The sequence below is a fragment of the Chlorocebus sabaeus genome, chromosome 12 (genome assembly GCF_047675955.1).
Source record: "Chlorocebus sabaeus isolate Y175 chromosome 12, mChlSab1.0.hap1, whole genome shotgun sequence".
Lineage (NCBI taxonomy): Eukaryota > Metazoa > Chordata > Mammalia > Primates > Cercopithecidae > Chlorocebus > Chlorocebus sabaeus.
In genome coordinates this window covers 51,272,020-51,297,511 of record NC_132915.1, presented here as the reverse complement: position 1 = coordinate 51,297,511, position 25,492 = coordinate 51,272,020, and the positions used below count along the sequence as shown (strand labels likewise).

The window sequence follows — 25,492 nt, the reverse complement described above, 5'->3', positions numbered from 1 at the left end:
ATACCTCCTGATCACATTCTTCAAGACACCATAGAACCCTTCTCCCCCTCAACTCCAATTTCTGTCATCATGCTAGAAAACCCCAGTGTCTTAGTGGGCAATCCACCCAACACCCTCGATCTGTTCCTAGACCTTAAATATTCAATAACAAATCTCCTTCTACTCAAGTTATAACCCCTGCCACTTCCAGAGTTACATCCTGTGTACCTCCAGTGTCATCTCCAAGGTGGCCACAGGCAACGTCGCAGTGGTTTTGTGGCAAAATAAAAAGCCTCCATCACCTGTGAGAATAGTAATTAAAAAAAAAAAACATCCTGAGCTTCACTGTCACCAAAAATAGCTCTGCACCCAATATCATAACTGCAAATAACACACTCTCTGCCTCAGCTGCCTGTCCTCCAGGGCTCACAAAACCCTCACTTGCACACGTCTGCTCTCCAAACTCTTTGAGTCCTCCAGCTTCGGGGTCTTCATTTCCTCACAGGCCACTAGCCTTCCCCAAAACGGACAGTTGAAGTTGAAGAAACAGTTGAAGAAACTAGTTGTCATCTGAACTGGTCACTCATCAGCAACCTCAAATCCCTTCATGTCTCTCTCACTATTGCACACACCTGGCAAACTCCTAACACAGGATCAATGCGATCTTGGTACCTACAAGGCTAAATACTTCTAAAGACATTGTTACAATAATTCAGATTATTGTCACAACAAACATATGGTCTCTGATCTTAGGACTTCAATTAATCTCTTCAATTTTTTTACTTGATCAATTGTATCTCCTACTCTTGTAGGTATTTTATTTTATTTTATTTTATTATTTTTTTTTTAGGTTTTCTTTTTTTTATTTTTATTTTTTAAGTTTTCTTTTTTTTATTATTATTATACTTTAAGTTCTAGGGTACATGTGGATAACATGCAGGTTTGTTACATATGTATACTTGTGCCATGTTGGTGTGCTGCACCCATCAACTCGTCAGCACCCGTCAACTCGTCATTTACATCAGGTATAACTCCCAATGCCATCCCTACCCCCTACCCCCTCCCCATGATAGGCCCCAGTGTGTGATGTTCCCCTTCCCGATTCCAAGTGATCTCATTGTTCAGTTCCCACCTATGAGTGAGAACATGCGGTGTCTGGTTTTCTGTTCTTGCGATAGTTTGCTGAGAATGATGGTTTCCAGCTGCATCCATGTCCCTACAAAGGACACAAACTCATCCTTTTTATGGCTGCATAGTATTCCATGGTGTATATGTGCCACATTTTCTTAATCCAGTCTGTCACTGATGGACATTTCGGTTGATTCCAAGTCTTTGCTATTGTGAATAGTGGGTTAAACCTATATATCTCTATTAAGGAATCCCACCCACACCTGCCTTCCTTACTTTAAGCAGACAATATAATTTTCTTCTTCATTAAGAAATTGGTGTCTCAAGAGGTAAGAGTAAAATCAGGGGAATGTGGTATCACAAAACTGAACTTTTTGTGAAGAATCCTCCATCCCCTCTATGAGGACACTAAATAGCAAGGTTCTCAGAGATACCCTAGGCTTTCCTCTTTCCTCATCTTTAGAGGTGTGCCTCATCTGCTCCTATAGCTTCAGTTATCCTCTTGATGTAAAGGCCTTTGGAATCTCTATTATCAGTTCAGACCTCTCTCCTAAGCACCACTAAAACTTCAACTGAACATTTCCACTTATATATCCAGAAACATGCCTTGAAACCATATGTCCAAAATTTATATATAAATCTCTCTCTAAATAAATAAATATATATATGTGTGTGTGTGTGTATGTGTGGGTGTGTGTGGGTGTGGGTGTGTCTCTATCTTTCACACACATGTGTCACTTTTCTTATCTCCTCAGTCAAAGGCATCACCACCCACTTGTTTGAGACAGAAATCAAGGGAGCCAACCTTGCCCCCTCCCACTGCTTCACCCAATTCAACAATATCTACTAATATTATCTCCAAACCTTCTGTCAAGCCCAATTTTTAACTCTGTTCAAATAAGGAAACTAAAGCTGAGAACGGTTTAAAAAAAAAAAAAACTACACAATGTTACCCAACTAGTAGGTGGTGGAGCCAACCCAGACACCCTTCAGTCTCCAAAACCCATGCATGAGATGACAGAATATCACCTCACTTAAGGGAAATTTTACAGCCAACGATATCTCCAAGAAACACAGATAAGACTACCTCAGAACCCCAGGGAAAGACGCTTGGAATCATGTAAGGAAATGTCTTCCTCATGTAGCCCCAGTAAGGGCTGCCAAGTCACAAGTGACACAGCCCACAGTACTGGCTCTAAAAGAATAATAATGTTTCCAGCAGAGCTAGCCCAAAACATAACATCAACCTAAATTTTCCTCAGATAGAACACAAACTATACCTCCACATCAGGCTATGCCCAGAAATGAGGCATTAGCACCACGGAACTGTATGCTGTAAATACTTCCTCTTCTTTTTTTTATTTTTTATTTTTATTATACTCTCAGTTCCAGGGTACATGTGCACAACGTGCAGGTTTGTTACATATGTATACATGTGCCATGGTGGTGTGCTGCACCCATCAACTCGTCAGCACCCATCAACTGGTCATAAAATATTTCCTTTTCAAGAATGCAATATCTTCAATTGTATACCTAAAGACCCTTTGGAAAACTACTAACTTTTCGTAAGCTAAACAAAAAGAAATTCATTCATCATGCTAATAATAGCATGGTGCATTTTTCTTGTCCAGAGGTTATGGAGGCTTTAGTTGAACTAGCTCTAGAACTAATAAAGAGTCAGCAGAGATATAGAAATATCACAGTCCTCTGCAAACACTGGCCCAGTTCCACCCGTATCCTCCCTTCCCAGACTCATTTCACTCACAACGTCAGTAACAGATGTCTAGAGACTCCAAAAAATTGTTCCAAAATTTGTTCTCTTGTGAAGAGATTATCTTCTTTCAATTTATGAGTTCTTTGTAGGCTTTTATTTAAATTATGAACGTGTCATATCTGATAATAATATAAGGATAAATATAATAGCTAGTATTTTTTAGTACTTAATGTCAGGCACAAGCCTAAATATTTTAAATACATATATAAGTGCATATATAGATATACAAGTACAAATTTAATCTTGACAACGAAAGTAAAATCAGGTGCTATTATTCCCTTCCCCTTTTTATAAAGAAGAAAACTTAGGCAGATAGAGGAGAAATACCTTAACCATTACCACACACCTTGTAAGGCTGGGACAAATAAACACATCTAATTTTCAAATATATTAAGAACAATATTATGAATATTAACTCCTGTTTCCAAATAGATTACTCTTTTAAACACATCTCTACTACTTATCTAATGATATCTAGTTGTTATTAGTGGATGAATTTTGTATCTAACAGGCTTGATTATTATTATGCATTTTAAATGTCATTCAGACACATATTAATAATGATCCATGTTTGTAGCCAGGCCCAATTATATACTTTTTAAAGATCTTTATATTTTTCTTCATGATGCTCAACCCTCACTTTCTTATAAACACACAATTGGTTCTCAAAGTTAAAACTATAAATGAGAGAAAATTGAGTTTATTTGCTTATTGTTTTCCCTTTTGGCTACTAAAGGAAAAAATGTCATCAGATTTTGGCTAGTAAAGGAAAAGATGTCATCGGATTCCTGGATTGTTGTTCCCGGAGTTCCAGAAATGGGAGGCCTGGGGAAGGAGTTCCAGACTGAGAACTTCCAGCTGTGATGGTCATGGGTGCTGTTCGCCAAATATTTCAGTTCTCCCACAATGTTGGCTTGGTGGGGCCATCTAGCTGGTTTCTGGCCAGTTGCAAGAAAATGAAATGTGCTTCACTTCCAGACCAGATACTAATTATCAGTACAAGATTCACAAAAGTTTGGTTTTTTTAAAAAACTTGTGGTATAGTGACATGGTTTGCCTATGTCCCCACCAAATCTCAACTTGAATTGTATCTCCCAGAATTCCCACCTGTTGTGGGAGGGACCCAGAGGGGGGTAACGGAATCATGAGGGCCGATCTTTCCTGTGCTATTCTCATGATAGTGAAATAAGTCTCATGAGATCTGATGGGTTTATCAGGAGTTTCCACTTTTGCTTCCTCCTCATTTTACTCTTGCCACTGCTATGTGAGAAGTGTGTTTCACCTCCTGCCATGATTCTGAGGCCTCTCCAGCCATGTGGAACTGTAAATTCAATTAAACATCTTTTTGTTCCCAGTTTCAGGTATGTCTTTATCAGCAGCATGAAAACGGACTAATACAGTAAATTGGTACCAGTAGAGTGGGGCATTGCTGAAAAGATACCCGAAAAAGTGGAAATAACTTTGGAACTGGGTGACAGGCAGGGATTGGAACAGTTTGAAGGGCTCAAAAGAAGACAGGAAAATGTGGGAATGCTTAGAATTTCCTAGAGATTTGTTTAATGGCTTTGCCCAAATTGCCAATAGCGATATGGACAATAAAATTCAGGCTGAGGTGGTCTCAGATGGAGATGAGGAACCTGTTGGGAACTGGAGCAAAGGTGATTCTTGTTATGTTTTAGCAAAGAGACTGGTGGTATTTTGCCTCTGCTCTAGAGATTTGTGGAAATTTGAACTTGAGAGAGATGATTTAGGGTATCTGGTGGAAGAAATTTCTAAGCAGCAAAGCATTCAAGAAGTGACTTGAGTACTGTTAAAAACATTCAGTTTTAAAAGGGAAACAGAGTTCAGAAAATTTGCAGACTGACTATGCAATAGAAAATAAAAACACATTTTCTGGAGAGAAATTCAAGCCAGCTACAGAAATTTGCGTAAGTAGCACGGGGCCTAATCCCAAAGACCATGGGGAAAATGTCTCCAGACCATGTCAGAGACCTTCATGGCAGCCCCTCCCATCACAGGCCCAGAGGCCCAGGAGGAAAAAGTGGTTTCATGGACTGGACCCAGTGTCCCTGTGCCATGAGCAGCCTAGGGATTTAGTGCCCTGTGTGCCAGCTGCTACAGCTATGGCTGAAAGAGGTCAACGTATAGCTCAGGCTGTGGCTTCAGAGGGTGGAAGCCCCAAGCCTTGGCAGCTACCACATGGTGTTGACCCTGTGGGCACCCAGAAGTCAAGAATTGAGGTTTGGTAACCTCCACTTACATTTCAGAAGATATATGGAAATGCCTGAATGCCCAGGCAAAAGTTTGCTGCTGGGGTGGGGCCCTCATGGAGAACCTCTGCTAGAGAAATGTGGGGTTAGAGCCCCCACAAACAGTCCCTAGGCATTGCCTAGTAGAGCTGTGAGAAGAGGGCCACCATCCTCCAGACCCCAGAATGGTAGATCCACCAATAGCTTACACTGTTCATCTGGAAAAGTCACAGACACTCAACACCAGCCCATAAAACCAGATTGGAGGGAGGCTGTACCCTTCAAAGCCTCAGGGATGGAGCTGCCCAAGAGCATGGCAACCCACCTCTTGCATCAGCATAACCTGGATATGAGACCTGGAGTCAAAGGAGATCATTTTGGAGCTTCAAAGTTTGACTGCCTCTCTGTATCTTTGGACTTGCTTGGGCTCTGTAACCCATTTGCTTTGGCCAATTTCTCCCATTTGGAACAGCTGTGTTTACCCAATACCTGTACCACCATTGTATCTAGGAAGTAACTAGCTTGCTTTGATTTTACAGACTCATAGGCAGAAGGGACTTGCCTTGTCTCAGATGAGAATTTGGACTATGGACTTTTGGATTAATGCTGAAATGAGTTAAGACTTTGGGTGACTATTGGGAAGGCATGGTTGGTTTTGAAATGTGAGGACATGATATCTGGAGGGGCCAGGGGTGAAATAACATGGTTTGGCTGTGTCCCCACCAAATCTCAACTTGAATTGTTTCTCCCAGAATTCTCACATGTTGAGGGAGGGACCCACGGGGAGGTAATTAATTCATGGGGACTGGTCTTTCCCATGCTGTTCTCTTGATAGTGAAATAAGTCTCATGAGATCTGATGGGTTTAGCAGAGGTTTTCGCTTTTGCTTCTTCCTCATTTTTCTCTTGCTGCCACCATATAAGAAGTGCCTTTCGCCTCCCACCATGATTCTGAGGCCTTCTCAGCCATGCAGAACTGTAAGTCTAGTTAAACTTCTTTTTGTTCCCAGTTTTGGGTCTTTATCAGCAGCATGAAAACAGATTAACACATATAGTGACCAAAAAGTGGCAGTTCCATCAGTCGAAGTTCCTAAGTGACTTCAGTGAGCAGATCCCCTGCAGATGATTGATGGATCTATGCCATGAGTAAGAATAATTCTGTGTATTTTAAGCCAGTGAGACTTTGAGGTTGTTTGTTACCACAGCATAACTGGGTTTATCATGACTGATTCAACCTCTTTCTGTTTACATTTGGGCTTATATGATAGGCTCATTGTCAAATCTAGAAAGAAGCAAAGATTCAAATAGCAACAGAATAGTGTTCTTCTCCTAGAAAACGTTTCTAATAATTCCATTTGTCCTGTGTTAGGTCCATGTTTTTCCCTGGTGTGTCTTCATGCTTTGGATATCAGTGAAGGTGTTCATTGGAGAGACTGAGAAGATATGAATGTAAGGGAAAAAAGTAAATAAATGGAAATTTGTCAGTACCCACCAAAATAAACTTATCTTGAAAACTGCATAAGAATAGACCATGAAGCAAGGGAGAGGCCATCTATTTTCAATACTAGTTTTCACTGGGTTTGTTTTGTTTTGTTTTGTTTTGTTTTTGAGATGGAGTTTCGCTCTTGTTGCCCAGACTGAAGAGCAATGGCACAATCTCGGCTCACTGCAGCCTCCGCCTCCCACGTTCAAGCAAATCTCCTGCCTCAGCCTCCCCAGTAGCTGGGATTACAGGTGCCCACCACCACACCTGGCTACTTTTTTATATTTTTAGTAGAGACAGGGTTTCACCATGTTGGCCAGGCTGCTCGCGAACTCCTGACCTCAGGTGATACATCCTCCTTGGCCTCTCAAACTGCTGGAATTATAGGCATGAGCCACCATGCCCTGCTTATCACTGGGTTTTTTGGTTTTTTGTTTGTTTGTCTTTTGTTTTTATTTTTGAGACAGGGTCTCACTCTATCGCCCAGGCTGGAGTGCAGTGGCACTATCTCAGCTCACTGCAGCCTTCACCTCGCAGGCTGAAGCAATCCTCCACCTCTGCCTCCTAAGTAGCTGAGATTCCAAGTGCCCACCACCACAGCTGGCTAATTTTTGTATTTTTTTGTAGATATGGGATTTACACCATGTTGCCCAAACTGGTCTTGAACTGCTGAGCTCAAGCAATCTGCCCACCTTGGCCTCCCAAAGTGCTGAGATTACAGGTGTGAGCCACCACACCTGGCCAATACTATATCATTTTCTACAACTATATCTTTAAGTTTTCCTGAGTGCGGCCAGCAGAAATATCGTTTTGACTAGATGCTGCATCTACCTTTATTTTTTAGCTCAGAATATTTAATTAATTTTGATTAAAAATATGAGCTTTTGAGGATCACAATCATAATTATTATATTCACCATATAATAGATATACAGGTACATGTACTTGTGTATCTAATCCATAGCACCTGAGTCTGTAAGCCAGGAGAATGTGAAGGCTCTTTTGGAAGATGGAACAAAATTATAACATACTGAAGAATACATAGCTCTGCTGAACAACTTACGAGTTAACTTCCGGAAAGAAATCAAGAGACAACTGCTGTAAAATTAATATTTTAAAAATAATATTTATTTTTATCAAAATAATTCACATACACTCAGAGGCAAATATTACTATTACTATCTTATAACAAAAGCAGCAGTTACCTATTTGGGGTCAGGTAGAGGTAAACTCAAAATAATACGCCATTTTATGGCAAGAGTAAGAAAAATGACTAAATCTAGATTAATCCCTAGTTTTGAGGACTCAGCTATTAGGTGAATGTCAGGTTCTTTAATTAAGATGGGGAAGGCTGGTAAGAGCAGGATTTCCAGCAGAGAGGGAAAGCAAAGAATCGAGAATTCTAAATTGGACATAGAGATTTAGACATCAAAAGTGAGGATGTTTAGTAGACAGTTTTATATATAATCTGGAGTTCAGGAGATGGGGCATAGGTAAAGTTACTGGTTTAGAGGTCACTTGGATGTAGATGATATTTAAAGATATTTGAATGATAGCAACTTAAGAGAAGAGAGGTTAAGAAAACTGAAGCTGACATCATTCAACGTGTAGCATTCAGGCCAAGGAAGAGAAGCCAGAAAAGAAGACTGAGAACTGTGGCCAAGAAGATTGGCAAAAAGCCAGGAGAGGTGGTGACTCTGGAGTAAGCAGGGGTTCAAAAAGGAGACAACAGTCACCTGTGTCCATGCAGCTCACTGTTATACAAACCTAGCCGTCCTTTATTTTCCTGCCTCTAATCTATGTGGCAATTTTCACAGTTCCCCTCCAATTTCTCGCCACTGTGCTTTTGTTCCTATTATTCTTCTGCATTGGAATACTTCCTCATCTGTCAAAATGCTCTCTGTCCGCCGGGCGTGGTGGCTCACACCTGTAATCCCAGCACTTTGGGAGGCTGAGGCGGGTGAATCACGAGGTCAGGAGTTCAAGACCAGTCCGGCCAACATGGTGAAACCCCGTCTCTACTAAAATATATATATATTTATATTTTATTTATATATAATATATAATACATATGTAATTTTATTTATATTTATATTTATATTGTATATTTTATATATATATACACACACACACAAAAAAAATAGCTGGACGTGGTGGCGGGTGCCTAAAATCCGAGTTACTCGGGAGGCTGAGGCAGAAGAGTTGCTTGAACCCGGAATGCAAGATTGCACCACCGCACTCCAGCCCAAGCGACAGTGCAAGACTCTGTCTCAAAAAGAAAAAAGGAAAAAAAAATCTATCTATCCTTCAAGACCCATCAAGAATGCCATCAACTTTGTAACACATTTCCTAACTCCACAAATAAAATATACTCTCTTCCTCCATACTATCTGATAGCCCATTGCATGCCAAATTTTATTCTGATTTGTACTATAATTGTTTGTATTCTTTATTCATCCTCCCTATATCCCAGTATAGGCTCCCAAACCCCTCATATTGTAGCTGAGTGTCTGGTATGCAGTAGGTCCTCAATAAAAATTTTCACTGAATCAAATCCAAAACTATAGAACCCAAGCCAGGAAAAGTATCTTCAAAGGACAACCTCTTTTGTCCCTTTAGATTTCTGTCTGCCAGCACGTGGATCACCTGCACCCAAGCCCAAGAATTATTTACTCATATTCCTGGCCCTCTATAGAAAAACAGTGAAAGAGACCAATCACAGAAAACAAAGGTTTTTTTCAAGTTATCTTTTTTAAAAGACTGTGGCAAATAAAAACAACAACAACAAAAAAAAAAAAAAGAAAAAAGAAAAAAAAAAAATAACCTACCTACCTATAGGAGAATGCTGGCAACACTACTTATCCTGCTTTGACTGAATATGTCCTGAGCTAATGGCTATTTTAAAAACCATTTAAACTAATCTTTCCCCCAGATCTTCATTATGAAAATGGCAAGTTGCAAAAGCCCAAAGGATGAAACAACTTTTGTTATCCCTGAACCTAAAACTAAGCTACAAAGACTGTCTTAATCCAAACCTTAGGTTAGAAGTCAAACAGCAGAATATTAAAAACCGCTAAGAGAGTAGATCATAAATGTTCTCACCACAAAAATATGGCATGCATATGAGGTGACAGATATCTTAGCTTGATTTAACCATTTTACAATGTATACATATATCAAAACATTCCACTGTACACAATAAATACATATAATTGTTATTAACTATACCTTAATAAAAATAAATAAATTTTTAAAAAATAAAGAGGCAGAGGCATCTGATAAATAATAAATATGAGTTTAATAATTTTAAAAAGTCAGGCAGGCCGGGCATGGTGACTCACACCTGTAAATCCCAGCACTTTGGGAGGCCGAGGCGGGCAGATCACTTGAGGTTAGGAGTTCAAGACCAGCCTGGCCAATGTGGTGAAACCCCATCTCTACTAAAAATACAAAAATAAGCCAGGCATGGTGGCAGGTGCCTGTAATCCCAGCTCCTTGGGAGGCAGAGGCAGGAGAATTGCTTGAACCCAGGAGGTGGAGGTTGCAGTGAGCTGAAACAGAGTGAGACTCTGTCTCAAGAAAAAAACAGCAGCAACAACAAATAAAATAAAATGAATAAAAATAAAAAGGCAGCAGAGCAGAAAGAACACAGGTTTCCACATAGGAAAGAGGTGGATTTGATTTTCAATCCTATCATTTGATATGTTTGTAATCTTAAACAAATTTGTTGGCTTTTTCGAGCCTCAGTTTTCTCACTAGAAAAATAAAAATAAGAATAAATCTCTTAAATAATTATTGAATTACTGAATTACTATGAAAAGAAGTGCCTGACACAAGGTAGGCTCATAATCAGTTATAACTATTAGTATTGTCACAAATCCTAAGAAATTGTCTGTGGCCTTTCAAGTATTGTCTGGTGATTATTTGTAGTCTGATTTAATAATATGTACTACCAACTGAGCACCTGCTATGTGTCTTATGTGTTTTAGATTTGTAGACAAATGTTGCAGCAACTAAGAGCATGCACTCTGGCATCAAACTGCAGAGATTCACATTCCAGCTCCATCATATGGTAGCTGTGTGACCTTGAGAGAGTTACTTAACTTTGCTTATGTCTGGATTCTTCATCTGTAAAACAGAAATTATAACAGTACCTCTCTCATAGGATTGTTGTGAGGATTAAATGAGATAGTGTGTATAAATTGTTTATCACCAGCTTATAGTGTGTGCACAGTAAATGCTAGCTAAGGTTATTATTATAATTTCCGTTTTACAGATTAGGACCCTCAGCCCTAAAGAGGGTCAGTAACTTATCCCAGGTCACACAGTTAGTTAGGAGTTTTTTGTTTTTTTTTTTTTTAATTCAAGGCTGTCTTATTGCAAAGCCTATGCTTTTTCAATAAACCATCTCTTTTTCTGTTACATATGTCCTAGGTAAAAATCCTTATTTTTTCCTTCGATGGCTATAACAATTAGCTAGTGACACTCTACAAGACATCAAGGAGGACCTAAGCAATAAAAGACAGCAACCAGGTCTAAAATGAATAAATGTTACTATTTCTTCTTCATATGCACCATAGTAATATACTGTATTTCCATTAGAAGTTACGTTAATAAGAAAATTTTTGAACGTTCTTGCTCCAAACATCAGCACATCCTTGCATTCTCTTACACTGGGAAGAAAGAAATTGGTAGAAAGAAGTCATCTGGAAGGTAGCTCTGGCTATGAGTTGGAGGAAAAGGGAAGAAGGAGAGAGAAAAACAAGTTATCAATGGTACACATAGTCAGGGCCAAAACTTTATAAACCAAATAGAATTTCCACGGACCTAATGATCACTGAGAATTATCTGCCAAGCTGCTAGGTGAAACACGCTGAAAAACAGCCTGGGCCTATGGCGAACATGTTCAGCTTTATGATTTTCTTCATCCCCTCTTTTGTCTTGCATGATGTTGCCCCCAACTATCTTCTAAAACTAATCACTCTTTCATGGTCAATGGAAACTTAGAAACCTAGATTCTTAAACTTTTGCTAGAACAGCCCAGGTCTTCCTAGACATTTGTAGATAGATAAATAACCTAGTGATAAAGAATATACATTCTGTTTAGGTCCATACTCCAGCTCTGCCCCATATTAATTGTGTGATAATCCAAACTGGTTGTTTTGTGCTAAGATTCCTACTTCCTGCACTTTCACACTCACATACTCAGAGCCAGAAAACTTTTGAGAGTACAAGGTGATAACTACTGCAAATTCACAGAAGATTACATAAGTATAAATAACCAACCTAACCTCCCTCTTCCTCTAACATTTTCTCACAAAACTAAAAAGTTTGGAAACTCCTTTTCTTAATGCTGGCGCCAGTTCAACCACACTCTAGAAGGTATTGGTTTCGTGAACTACAATGTGGAATCATCAAAATAAAGGGGCAGCATGAGAAAAAGTGACAGCATGGGGCTTTGTGGTATATAGATTTAGTTGCTTATACAAGAACCTGGGAGGGGGAATCCCCCAAAAGATTAGTCACTTCATTTTATGTTGCAGAACTCAATTCAGGTTAACAAAGTGTTGCCAACAAAGGAGATGAGAGAATGGCAGCATTCACTTGCTCTGGACTGAATAAACAAATGCGGGATTTGTGGGCTGACTAATGTCCTGGGATAAACCAGGCAGTCAGCCAAACTCTAGGAGTTTTGATGAAAAGACAGCAAGCCCACACTTTTCTTCATGAAGAGTGCTCTGTGGGAGTATTGATGTCCACATGGGCAGCCTGGGTCTTCAATTTGCCTTAAAGATTCGCCCTTATCCAGCCACAGGAAATTCTCAATGCCTCTGTAATTGAACACCTAGATCAAATGACAGAGCTAAATTCCTTCTTCTTGAGAAGTGTTATCTGTCATGCACCTCTTCGTAGAAACATGCTATCATTGTCCTTTTTTAAAAACTACATTACTCTGAAAATATACAGTTAGGTCACCAAAATGTGACTCTAGCTTTTCGTTCATTCATTTCATTCACTGAGTACCTACTATGCTCTAGGGACCATGTAGGGCTCTATATATAGAACACTTAATGAGTCAGACATTGAAGCCCCCCAGCCAGCCTTAAAATTTCAAGGGCACTGACAAAAGTAATATAGTGTTTGTAATTTCATTTCTTGGTTGGGGGAAACTATTAAAATTTGCAATATTTTGGTGAGCGAGGCAATAAGTTTTTCAATTAAGGTCTTAATATAAGTTTGTAGGGAAGTCAGAAATGAGAATGTGGAGTTTCCTTTTATCTGGCCATCAGGATCCCCCACCATGCTGTGAGGACCACAGTCATCATTTAACCTCAGGCTAAAGTAGATTTTATTACAAACTGTGCAGCTAGTGAAATGTCAAGGGTTGTTTCACAGGATCTTAACTAACACAAGAAAAACGTCCTAGCAGCAGCTGATGCAAACTCCTGTAAATGTACACATCTAGTTTATCTATCCAGGTAATAAATAGACACAGTATATTCAGGTTAAAAACAAAATCCCTGGAGTGTTTCAATGTGAGTATAATATACCTAGAAGCAAAAACTTCACTGATATAAAGGATGCATTTTATGAATCTCCACAAAAATCTCTAACTTTTTATGAAATTTAGGGCCTTCTTAAATAGTGTTTACTACATAGAGCTTTCATAGTTCCGATATGAATACCTACTCTCCATGATTTATCAACCCTCGAGAGTCCCAGTAGGATGCTGACAAGTTGCAAATTTAGAGAATTAGTTTTAAGAAACATTGTATATAACTGCCTTTGGAAGAAAATTCAGGTAGATTAGCAAAGATTTTAAGCAAGTCCTTTCACAAAAACCTGCAGAATTTCAAGGAGTCTGGGGTTTATGAAATCATCAAATCAATACCAAGTTTAACATATTTATGTTAGTCTTATAAGCATAACTCTTTGGGAACAAAGGTATTACAAAAACAACGTTTGGAAAAGGAGGCTAGCTCTTGTTTAATTACTGTGAAGAGCAGAGAATTGAAAGAAAAAGCTACACACAAGTTGGAAAAGTGCTACTCGGGTTTAAAACATAGAAAAAGAAAACCTGAGATTGGGATTGGATGATAAGCAAGTAGCAGAAGCAACAAAAAGTCTCTTTCATTTTCAGCTCAGGGGGCCTCTTAAAGGAGCAGGCTGAAATGTACAGCCCACAAACCAGAGGAAGGCCTGCACAGGAAGTGGAGTGGAAATTACAGTTGAATGGACTCTGAAACAGGATGACGCCAGTCCATGTGAGGTTCATGAAAACCAAGTAGACAATATGAACATCCAAGTGTTTCCTTGTGTCATTAACTCAATATTACATTCTGATTTCAAACACCATGGAACCACAGTGAAAAAGCTGCAAAAACAGTAGCCATTTTTTCAAAACTTCTTTCTGCTGTTTGCTTGTCAGAGCCGATCAGACTCTTCCTTGAGCACTTTGCAGGGCACACACTGGATCCCACTGAGGTGAACTATTTGAAGGGTGATATCAGATTTCCCAGCAAAATTAGATAAGCAGATTGACATGACAAGAAGCATGAGGTAGCAAAAGGAGCTTCCCTAGACCGCGCCAGCGAATTAGGTGCCAAAAGCCTGAGGTGGTTATTAGAAAATGATTACCACCTCCAATTGTCTTAGTACAGACTTTTCACTGCCAGAAAACTGCTACAGCAGAAGCTAGCCAAAGCAATCACTGCTCCCCTAGGAAGCATTCACTGGGAGCTCTTGTTAACATCCCTACTGTTTGAAAGTGGCTAGACAGGACAGTGGCAGCAATTCCTGTTGTTAGTTAAGGAGAAATTGCCCAACGGGATTTTAACTGTTAACTGGATTTCAGCCATGCTGCTCCCAAATACTCCTTTCCTTTGGTTACCTTTCAGCGGGAACTTCCTTGGCAGCCAAAGAAGTATTTCACTTCCACAGTCATCAGAGCAGTACAGAGGAAGAAAAACTGAAAAGCAGTCAGGACTCCCTGTCTCTATACGTAATCAATTGCAAGGCCTCTGGCCAAGCCAGGCTGCTTTTCTGTATTCTCCTCTCCTTTAATCATAAAACAGGATAATATAAAATCTACCTCACAGGATTATAGAAAAAGTCATAGGAAAGAACAGATGAGCTAAGTGCTATAGAAGGTACACACACATTTATGTACTTAAGTCTATGTGTGTGCATGTATGTGTACAGTACATACATTCAACTTTTTAATGTTTCCCAATTGCATAAAAGAGAAATACAGACTTACCAATTAACTGGTTAAGTAATATGGACAATCTGGATATTTTAGAATAAAAATTCACCCCTTGGTTTGAGGAAAAAAAAGGCAATGTCTAAATTGTTCAGACCATTTTTAATTCTGCAAGTCCTAGCCATGGAGTTCACACAAGACTAAATTTTATGATTGCTAGGGAGCCAGAAAAAAATATTTTAAGGAAAAATAATAATAGCTACTAATTATTATATGTTTACTATATGCTGGCCAATCTATGAAACACTTTACAGACATTATTTTGCTTCCTCTTAGTCACAATCTTGTAAAGTATCTATTATTTAACAATACTATACATGATGCCTTAAGTGTATAAACAAATTTATTGTTGGAATTGAGATTCAGACTCAGGTCTGTCTTACTTCGGGGATCTTGATCTTAATCTGAGCCATCTTGGCTCTCTGAAGAATGCCATTTTTCTCATCTGTCCCTACTCTAGGATTTAGCATTTTCTTTTGCTATTAAAAGTTGGCCCATGTGCCCTGGGCGGTGTGTGAGCCAGTCCCTGTGGGGCCCCTTGTGTAAGAGCAGATGTACTGGAGGGTGACATAGAGAAAGCAGCGTGCAGGAAGAGTTCTAAAAGCAGAGGACAAAAGAAGCTTCATGAGGAAAGCACCTTTGGGATTTATACCCAGCTTTAAAGGGCTGCATTTCTTTGATAAATGTCACAGAGGCTTGTGTTTAGACAGAGCAGGAAAGAACTCTTCCTGTACTCTCCAGCCATTCCATTTAGACTAAAACTCTTCTTCAGATGTTTGGGATGAGCTGCTTGGCAACTTTTATTCAATTAGGGTTCATGTCTAAAAGGTTGTTTCATATCCCCCACCTATTACCTCTGATGGTTTCTTTGGAGTTAGATACATTCCAAATGGATCTCCCGGTTTTGTTCTAGAAAGCAGTACTGACTTGGGAAAGGATTCCAGCACACCTAACAATAATGCTTGAACCCTGGAAGAACCACATAGTGTATTAGCCTAGTTATTAGATATTATTTAGAAACACCACTGGAAAATACTTAAATAACAGAATTTTAGAATTGAGATTGATACTAATAGGTAAAAAGCGAACATTTGTTGAGTTCTTACAGAATGGCAAGCATAGTACTATACCTCTTCCATGGATTATTTCATTTGTCTCACACTATCCCTATGAGGCAAGAATTGTTATGATTTCCATTTTCAAATTAGAAGACTAAGTTTGCCATTAAATATTTCTCATTGTCACAACAGCCACCAACATGACAAGGAAGAGTAGACCTCAGGCAAGAGTAATGCAAAATTTTCACAGAGCCATCCCTCCTTGACCTCCCCACTTCTCCTGTGTTCTCCCAAATGTCTTATTCCATCATCCAAGGTGATTACAAATTTCATTCATTTGTCATACTTTTCCCCTGACATGGATTGGATTGGCGACCGGTTATCTCCCACGAAACTCAAAAAAAAAAAAAAAAAAGTAAGACCTTAAAAGAAGAAATGAAAGATATTTAACTCTAAAAGACCTGAGAATGAACTATGACTCCAAGAAAAGTATGTATGTATATGTGTGAAACTGATTGCAAAATGAAAAGATCCAATGGAGACCTCTTAACTGCCAGACTAACCCCATGAACAGCCTCTTCCATGCAATTCAATGGAAATTATTCCACGGGAGTTATGGGAAAGAGAAGAAGAAAAAGTTTTGTTGAGAAATGCAGGATTGGGAGAGTTAGGCCAGCATGATGAGGAGCTTTGTTTGGTATGAGCACTTTAACCAGGTCTCTCCCTTTCAGAGCCTGCCCCAGCTGAAATATTTCATACCAGCATCCACCTTAGAGGCACACACTTCTGCTGAGTGCATGGGCAATGGGATTAGGATGGAAAGACATTTACAGGATGACAGTGTTGAAAAGTTGTTGAAATCTAGCTCTAAAATAATCAAATTATTTATGTCATCTTTTGGGTTTCCAACTCAATATTTTCTCATCTAGGCCAGGCGCAGTGACTCACACCTGTAATCCCAGCACTTTGACAGGCTGAGGCAGGTGGATCCCTTGAGCCTAGGAGCTCAAGATCAGCCTGGGCAACATGTTGAAAATCCACCTCTACAAAATAAATAATACAAAAATTAGCCGGGCATGGGAGTACGCACCACATAGTCCCAGCTACTCAGAAGACTGAGGCAGGAGGACAACTATAGCCCAAGAGGTTGAGGCTGCAATGAGCCATGATTGTGCCACTGCATTACAGCCTGGGGACAGAATGATTCCCTGTCTTAAAAAAAAAAAAAAAGTTTTCTCATCAACAGTGTCTAACCATAGCAAAGCTGGATTGCAAAACCTCCTTAAAGTGAAAATATTTAGAAAAGAGTTATTTGGTTCTATATTCTTTGTATCTAATTAGCTATGTTTTGTTATGTATATGTATAATATCTTCATAAAATGATGGAAGGAATTTTGTACTGTACAAATGAGCTATAAGAATCATAATAAATAATAATATATGTCAGTATCTGTAATGTACTATAATGTTACACTCACTTCATAATTTTTGCTTGACTAACCCATCACAAGTGCTAAGTTCTTCAGCTCATTAGTTCTTGGAAGCATGGAGTTACCAACAGTAGTGAAGGGGTGCCTCTTTAATGCTCAGGTTGAAATTAAATCACAGAAAGAGTTGCTTCTTTCCCACCAAATCACCAGCATCCAGTCTTTATCTCTGAAACTTGTGAGGATGAAATATTTATATCAGCATATAAATGGATGCAAATAATGAGTGTCTCCTTTATACATTTTGCTGCAACAATATATAAATACAAAGTTTTAAGGCTTGGGAAAAACTATTGTGTACAGACAAAATAAAGAGGAAGAAAAGCAAAAGGAATGGAAAGGAGATGAGAAGAACAAAGCAATGCTTGAGCAAAGGAGGGAGATGAAAGACTCTATTTGTTTCATGTCTATTATTGTCATGAATTTACCTGATTCACATGGATTTTATCTTTATTACTACTCCAGAAGCAATTTAGATCACCCTCATGTTTCAGAAAAAATAAACTAGGGCTCAAAGAAATGAAGTAGGCTACATTACTAAAAAGTGCTAATCACAGGATTTGATCCTAGGTAACTGTGATTTAAAGAATCTACATTTTCTTTCACTGTATCTCATTACCTCTCTTTCCAAGAGAATGCTCCTTTGATGTGTGTTTTTCAATTCTTTAATCACAGATAACATATATCTGGTGGCCAGAAAACAGAAATCTTTTCTTTGATCTCTGCTGTTGAATCAGAATGAGACTTATTCTCATCAAAAGGGAGACTGGATGTAGGAGAAAAAATAGGCAAATGTTAATTAATCCTTTGGTTGGACTGTGACCTAAACATAGCAGATATTTCCTAATCCCTCTTCATAAACCTTTTATCACCTTGGATAGTGTATGAAGCAGAGAAATACATTGAATATGGTATACCTATACTCAATAAATAGAACACAATAATTGTTCCACCTTTCAATTCTAGTACAGATGCCAATGCCTGATTTAAACCTATGCCCCAGATCCTCCTGCCTTTTTTCTCTCTTGAAACAACTATCTATACACAGTCAAGTCTCTATGACAACCTTAGCAGTTCCTTGACAGGGCAGGCAAGTAGTCCAATGGTTAAGTACATGAGCTCAAATTCTGGCTTCATCACTGATGTGGTCTTTCACAGGAAAATTATTTAACTTCTCTATCTTTCTGTGGTTTCTCAATATCTGAAATACTGATTTATTATGATGATTTATTTCATGAAGTTACTATTAAAATCAAATTAAATGATATGCATAAAGTTCCTAGCATAGTGCCTAAGACATAATGGGTGTCGCTGCATTTTCTTGAATTATTGCTAGATATAGCCCTCTACTTTGTGAAGTAGACAAATTACAGTACTTTGAGGTAGCTAGGGAATCATTTGGATGACTTCCATTTGCTACAGAGAAATTTATTTGGAAGAAAAGAAGCTGAAGGGTTTCTCAAGAGACCTGAACTATTGAAGTTGTCCCAAATTTTCTTCTTACATTCTAAGTCCAGTGCAAACAAAGTTTCTGTCTATTTAATGTTTAATATTTAATATAGCAAGTAAATTCATTTTAGGTCCAATTTGTATAGTATAGTATTGTGTTATTATAGGTACATATAAAATATTGTTTAATAAATGCACCTTCTGATTTATGAGCATTTTGAAGAGCTTGGACCACAATCTTGAACAATTTACTTTATGGTAGAATTTTATAGTGCTATATCTTCACTTTTAAAGCATATTACTAAGTCTATATGTTTATTTAGTTTTTGGTAAAGAGTATGACACCCAAGGATGACTTTAGACTTTAAGTGATCTACTTTTTGACCTTCATTGTGACCAAAAGCATGAGCAGCCTATGCATTCCACCACTTCCTCCATCAGCACCACAGCTGCCACCAGTATAACTACTGTTCCCCCAGCCTATTTTGCTTCCTAAGCATTGATGTTTAGAAAAAAAATTGACTAGTTTAGTGAAGCTAAACTATTGTACATTTGCTGAGATAATACTATGCATTTCCATTAATAATGAATACTTGTGCCAAAAGCAAACTATAAGGGTTATAGTGATGATGTGCTAGATGAGAAAACCAGAGGATTCAAATTCCGCTTTCACCAGTGATTAGCAGTTTGGAGTTGAGTAAATTAACCTCTCTAAGTCTCAGTTTCTACAACTACTAAATCTAAACAAATTCAAAACAGTGACTAGTTCATTAGATATTTTGATTAGTGTTAAATGTCTAATATATAACAAACACTCAACAGGTAGTAGCTATTCTATGTTAGAATACAAGCAATTCATTTTTACCTTATCATGATACTCATATTTCCCCTTCTCCTATTTTTCCTTTATCCTCTTAATCCTATTGCTCATGTTTGTAAAATGAAATCCTTTGTGTAGGGAGACCACATATTAAAAGAAAATAAATACATACACACACACACACACACACACACACATAATAAATGATATTTTTCCAAAAGAAAAATACTTCTCAATGAAAAAAGTTACAAAATAAGTATTAATCATGTGAAATGTATGCATGGTGGAAATGGATCATTTAGCACTTTATAACTTGAATATAGAGTAGCATTCTCAGGAGAGAGTCAAAAAGGTTGTGTCAGCATCCTAGTGAAACATATTCAGGCACCTTTTGCCTTCAAACTTCTTTCCCAGCCAAGATGACAAATGTGGGTTAAACATTTCCTCTCTTACTGACTCATTTGGCAGAAAAAGAAGTCCAGATACCAAGAGGAATAGAAAAAACCTGGTGGGGATACAGGCACAGGAAGGAGGGGGAGGGAGGAGAAACATGTCATATTTCATCAAGTTATACAAAACCAATGCAGAGGATTAAAAGAAGGATGCATTGACTTTCACAGATAAAATCTAGGTTCTGGAAATATAACAATTTTTAATGTGAACTTCACACCAAGGAATATTAATAGCTAAAGTGTTTTTTACAGAATCACTGTACTATAATTCAGTTATTTACAGGATAATAACATATATATATACACACACACACATACACACACACACATATGTATATACTTACACAGGAAAGCCAAAGATCAAAACTCCAGAGCATTCACACTCATGTATACTAACAGACCCAAAGTTACACTTTAATTGAACTACTGTGAAAAATAATCAGAGTAATTGTTTGATAACTTAATTATAGGATATTCTACTCTGTTTCCAAGCATTTTACAATCTTTAACTAATTTGTTCCATAATAATTGCTGAAAATAAGTATGTTAATCTTCCACTATCACATCCAAATTTTTGCAAAATAATCAGGTGTGAAATCTGAGCTGACTAAAAAAAAAGTACAAATACTAAAACATCATGTCGTGTTATACCTGACCTAGGCAAAAAAAAGTTTGACTTCCACTGTTCCTTCTTCCCTGCCCTTTTGCCTCATATTTATCTGATATTCATGCCTAAAATTTGTTGTGAAGATAAAATAAGATAAATGACATATGTAAAGTCCTCAATAAACAATAGCTCTTATTACCATTGCTATGGTTACTATCATTATTTCTGTATTTTCTTTTACCATTCCTCACACTTGAAGGTGAATCTCATGGGTAGAGTTTCCCAAAGCATGATATAGGTAGTACTACTAAAGGCAAGATTTTGGATGCATACAGACAAAAAAATAATTTAGTAGTAACATATTTATATTAAAGTATATTTAAAAATTTTTAACTAGCACATCAACCTAGTGATGTAACAGATACTGTTTTTGGGGGCTTTTTGTTGTTGTTGTTGTTGTTGTTGTTGTTTTTGAGTCGGAGTCTCGCTTTGTCACCCAGGCTGGAGTGCTGTGGCGCGATCTCAGCTCCCTGCAAGCTCCGCCTCCCGGGTTCACGCCATTCTCCTGCCTCAGCCTCCCCAGTAGCTGGGACTACAGGTGCCCGCCACCACCTGGCCAGGCTAATTTTTTGTATTTTTAGTACAGACGGGGTTTCACCGTGTTAGCCAGGATGGTCTTGATCTCCCGACCTTGTGATCTGCCCACCTCGGCCTCCCAAAGTGCTGGGATTACAGGCATGAGTCACCGCACTCGGCCACAGATATTGTTATTATTAAACAAATTTAATTAAGTTGAAAATCATAGTATATTTTCAGAAGCATAATAGTACAGGTGGTATGTGAATAGCATAATCATGAAGATGGTACTTAAATAACTAAAGTTTGGAAAACAATGAAATAAAGCATAAACAACTGCTTTCACAACCTAAGAAGTGGGGAGGTAGAGTCACATTTTGAAAGAAGCAAATCTTTCATCTGCTATATTATAATTATAAATTCCTGAGGACACATAGTCTTCATCTAGGCAAGTATATTAATATGCGCTCAAGAACTGAACACTGGATATATCTGAAGAAAATCAAAACAGCACGTGTGTGTCTGTGTGTGTGTGAATAGATTTTGATGAAGAAAAAAAAATCTTATAAAGGCAGCGAATGTGGAAAAGCCTTAATTTGTAACTCATATCTTATTCAACATCATATGTTTCTTACTGTAGAAAAAAATCTATGAGTATGAAACAGCCTTTACCAGTGACTAAAATCCATGGAGAAAAAAAAACCTCTCAGATTACTAATAAAAGTGGGAAAGTTTTAGCCAATTATCCTTCACAATATTGGAAAAATCTAAGCACATAGTAGCACTCAATACATTTTTGCTAAATGAATAATTTATATGGCTATTATAACTACAAATAACCTAAAGCTTCAAAACCAAATAAAATACAGACCTGATAGCTCCTTACAATTTGGGGGATGGGGAGAAAAGATGGTAAAAATAAAAATAGTTGGAATTACAATTCCTGCATAAACATGTTACAATGACAGCCTGTTAATAGGAATATCATAAAACTCTATTGTGAATAGATTTTCCAAACATGTATACATTTAATAGTCATGAAAACACATCACTCAGTCATATATATTAAGGATATAATTGATTAGAAGGGTTTAAGTATAGCCATTCTTGTGTGATTGTATGAAAGAGTCAGAATTCAAGAAACTTTTGCAGAAATGTAAGGTTTTTTTGAGAAGTAAATTCAGTGATATCTGTTTTGCTTTCTTTAACATAATAATGCCAAGGTTAATATTATGGACAGTTTTTAAAATCTTACTGTTGAGTTTGAGTACTTGTGAAACAACATTCTGAAGACACCCAAAGACAGCATGAACGGAGACTCCCTGCACTGGTGCTTCCATTGGGCCACAGTGGTGGCCATGGGGCAAGGTAGAGTCTGAGTACTTTAGGGAAGGTGGAATTTATTCTTGACTCACAACCAAACAGATGAACCAGTCTTCGTGCATTCCTTAATTTTATCTGTTGCAATGCATAAATACATTTCTATGCCATCCTCTTTTATGAGCATTTTTCACTTTCTGCTTTTTAAAGACAGAAATAATAAGGATTTGGATTACTGAGCTCTGTGAATTGTAGTATTTTTCACTGAGTATTGTAATTGTTTGTTCATAGACCCTTGAAGGCAGAAAATGTCTAGTTCACTATTATATTTCTAGTGCCCAGTGCCTGAAACATAGTTGGCAAATATTTGTTGAATTAGTTAAGAAATGTATGAATAAATGTTTTGGCCCCTAGACAGCTAGTAGAAGAAAGGATTTAGGAAAGAAAATAGGAAAGAGAGCTTCTGAAGCCCAAGTTCACATTATTTATTTCTTGGCCTCTTGTGCCTACCAAGCCCAGCACTGAATGAGCTAGCAGTGATCTCACCCGTAGAACCTGCTGGGCTAGTCCTTCAGCAAGTGAGGTGAGTCTGTCAACTCATGTAAAACATAGTAAACTTGGCTAACATATTCCCAGAACAGTGTGACTGCTCTCACCATCCAAATCTGCCCTGGTAAGCTAGATCTAATTATCCACCATGGAATTTGGCCAATTACACAGAGATTATGGTATGTTGAGAAATATGAACTTTAGCTACCCATAAATAAAAGAACAGGAATCAAGGCCACTCCCTATTGCTTCTGGTGATTTCTGAATTTTTTTTCAAAACAGACAACAGTTGCTTTGGAGTCTGTGAGTTTCCTTCTCAAGTAGATGAAAACATGAGTCAAACTGCTTTAGATTTTTATGTAAAGTATCTTCAAATTTAAAGAAAATACAGTTTGTAGTGTTTTTTTCAGTAAGAGTCCAACTGAAGTTCAAAGCCCTAAGGAAGTGTTTTTACCTTTCAGCAGTAGATTCAGAGAGCCTAACTCTTTCCATTTACAACAGAAGGTCACCATGCACATTATCACATGTTTATGCAGTAGAACTAGACAAAGTTTAATGTTCCCTTTTATATCTTTTCCTGGTAAACAAAAATTGTCTCAGGGTTATTATGCATGTGTGATATTGTCAAGAAACTTTCTGGGTACAGTGGGGCAAAGTCTTCTCCATAAATAAGCTAGGGTTGATTGGAGTTTTCACTTCGAAAAATATTGCACAGTAGGATCTCAACAGCTAGATAATTTTCACAGTACATTTTATTTTTGTTCATTGTTGTTATACACAACTCTTCAGGATCACACCTACTGAAGAGGTTCAGGTACATCTGTAGCATTTGCTTCTCTCACCACTTCAGATAGTCTATTTTTCTCTCTTTTCTTTTTCTCCCAATATACTTTTTTGTTACATTAAAGGACACCACTTTCCAACACATCTTCTCTTTATCCCAGTTTTACCGCTTATACCATCAACATTTCTGGTACATCTGTTTTCTGTTTTCATTGAAATTTTTACTTTTGCAGGCAGTTATTTAGTGAGAGAGAGGGAGTGGTGCGAAACCACAGAAGTGACTAAGAAAAGTTAGAGAAATCAAATCTGATTCTACATGCAGTGAGCAACAGCATAATGAATGCTGGGTTGAAATGAGAAAGCCTAGAGATACATTCTAGCACCAAAGCTTACCGTGTGGCCTGGGAAGTCAGGGAACCTCCTGAATACTTCAGTTTCCACATTTATATAATTAAGATGCTAACACTGACTCCATCTGACAGAAATGTCAATAAGATGAAATCAGCATGAGAGTTTTATGTTGCATTAATCTGTAAATCATATATCTCTATATTCATGTGACTGTGGCTGTTCATGATGTTAGACGCTCAGCTGCAAGGGAGGCATTCATGCATACACAGTCTCCAATCTTCTGTTTACCTTCTGTTTACTCTTGCCTAAACTGGACTAACTCAGGAATATCAAGGAGTTCATTCCTCAGAAGATGGAATCCATATATCTGAACAATCTGACCATCTCTACTGTACCCTGCACAGTTGCTTGGCTTCATATAATTTCTCCCAGCCTGCTTCATTGACAGTCCGATGTTGGTTATGATCTCCTTCTCAACCCACCACCCACATCTCTACTATAGTCTGGTTGTTTGTGAACATCTGGATTGAACTAGAATTGAGTAGAGTAATGATGTTTCGGAGTCAAATTGACTTGTGTTCAAACAATGGCACTATGATGAAATAGCCATGAAACCTTGAACTTGTCATTTAATTTCTATGAGGCTCCATTTCCTAATTTATATATAGATGGCACTAATATCTACTCCATAGAATGCTGATGAGGAATAAGCAAGATAATACATGATCACAGGCTCTTGCCTTGATCAACAGTTACAGTGGTGTGTTAGTCACCTAAGACTGCTGTACAAAGTGCCACAAACTGAGTGACCTAAAACGAGAAATTGTCTCACAGCTCTGGAACCTAGATGTCTGAGATTAGCAGTTGGCAGGGCCATCCTCTCCCTCAAGGCTACAGGGAAGAATTTATTCAAGGTCTCTTCCCTAGCTTCTGTTAATTTTGTGACTTTTAGCAGCATAGCTCCAGTCTTTAAACAGCATTCTCCCAGTGCATGTCTCTATAGCCAAAATCCTACTTTTTATAAGGACATCATGATTAGGAGCTTCTCCTATGTCAGTAAAATTGCATCTTAACTAATTATATTTGCAATGACCCTGTTTCCAAATAAGGTCACATTCTGAAGCACTAGGAGTTAGAACTTCAACATAGTCATTTCGGGGGAACAC

General features: G+C 38.1%; 1 long non-coding RNA gene across 14 annotated transcripts in view; it reads right to left on the bottom strand.

Moving 5' to 3' along the window:
* LOC140712945 (uncharacterized) overlaps positions 1 to 25,492 on the bottom strand; it is a 239,437-nt gene that overhangs the window by 168,411 nt on the left and 45,534 nt on the right. For 4 of the 14 annotated variants that reach the window (XR_012094810.1, XR_012094811.1, XR_012094807.1 and 1 more), the window contains 3 exons: positions 17,411 to 18,185; positions 15,729 to 15,843; positions 7,718 to 11,334 (listed from right to left, as the gene is read on the bottom strand). The exons of 5 other annotated variants lie outside the window; for them this stretch is intronic. This is a non-coding gene — a long non-coding RNA (uncharacterized lncRNA). Of the gene's footprint in view, positions 1 to 2,501; positions 6,563 to 7,717; positions 11,335 to 15,728; positions 15,844 to 17,410; positions 18,186 to 25,492 lie in introns of those variants that run through there. 5 more of the 14 variants (XR_012094808.1, XR_012094809.1, XR_012094815.1 and 2 more) reach the window with 3 other exon arrangements.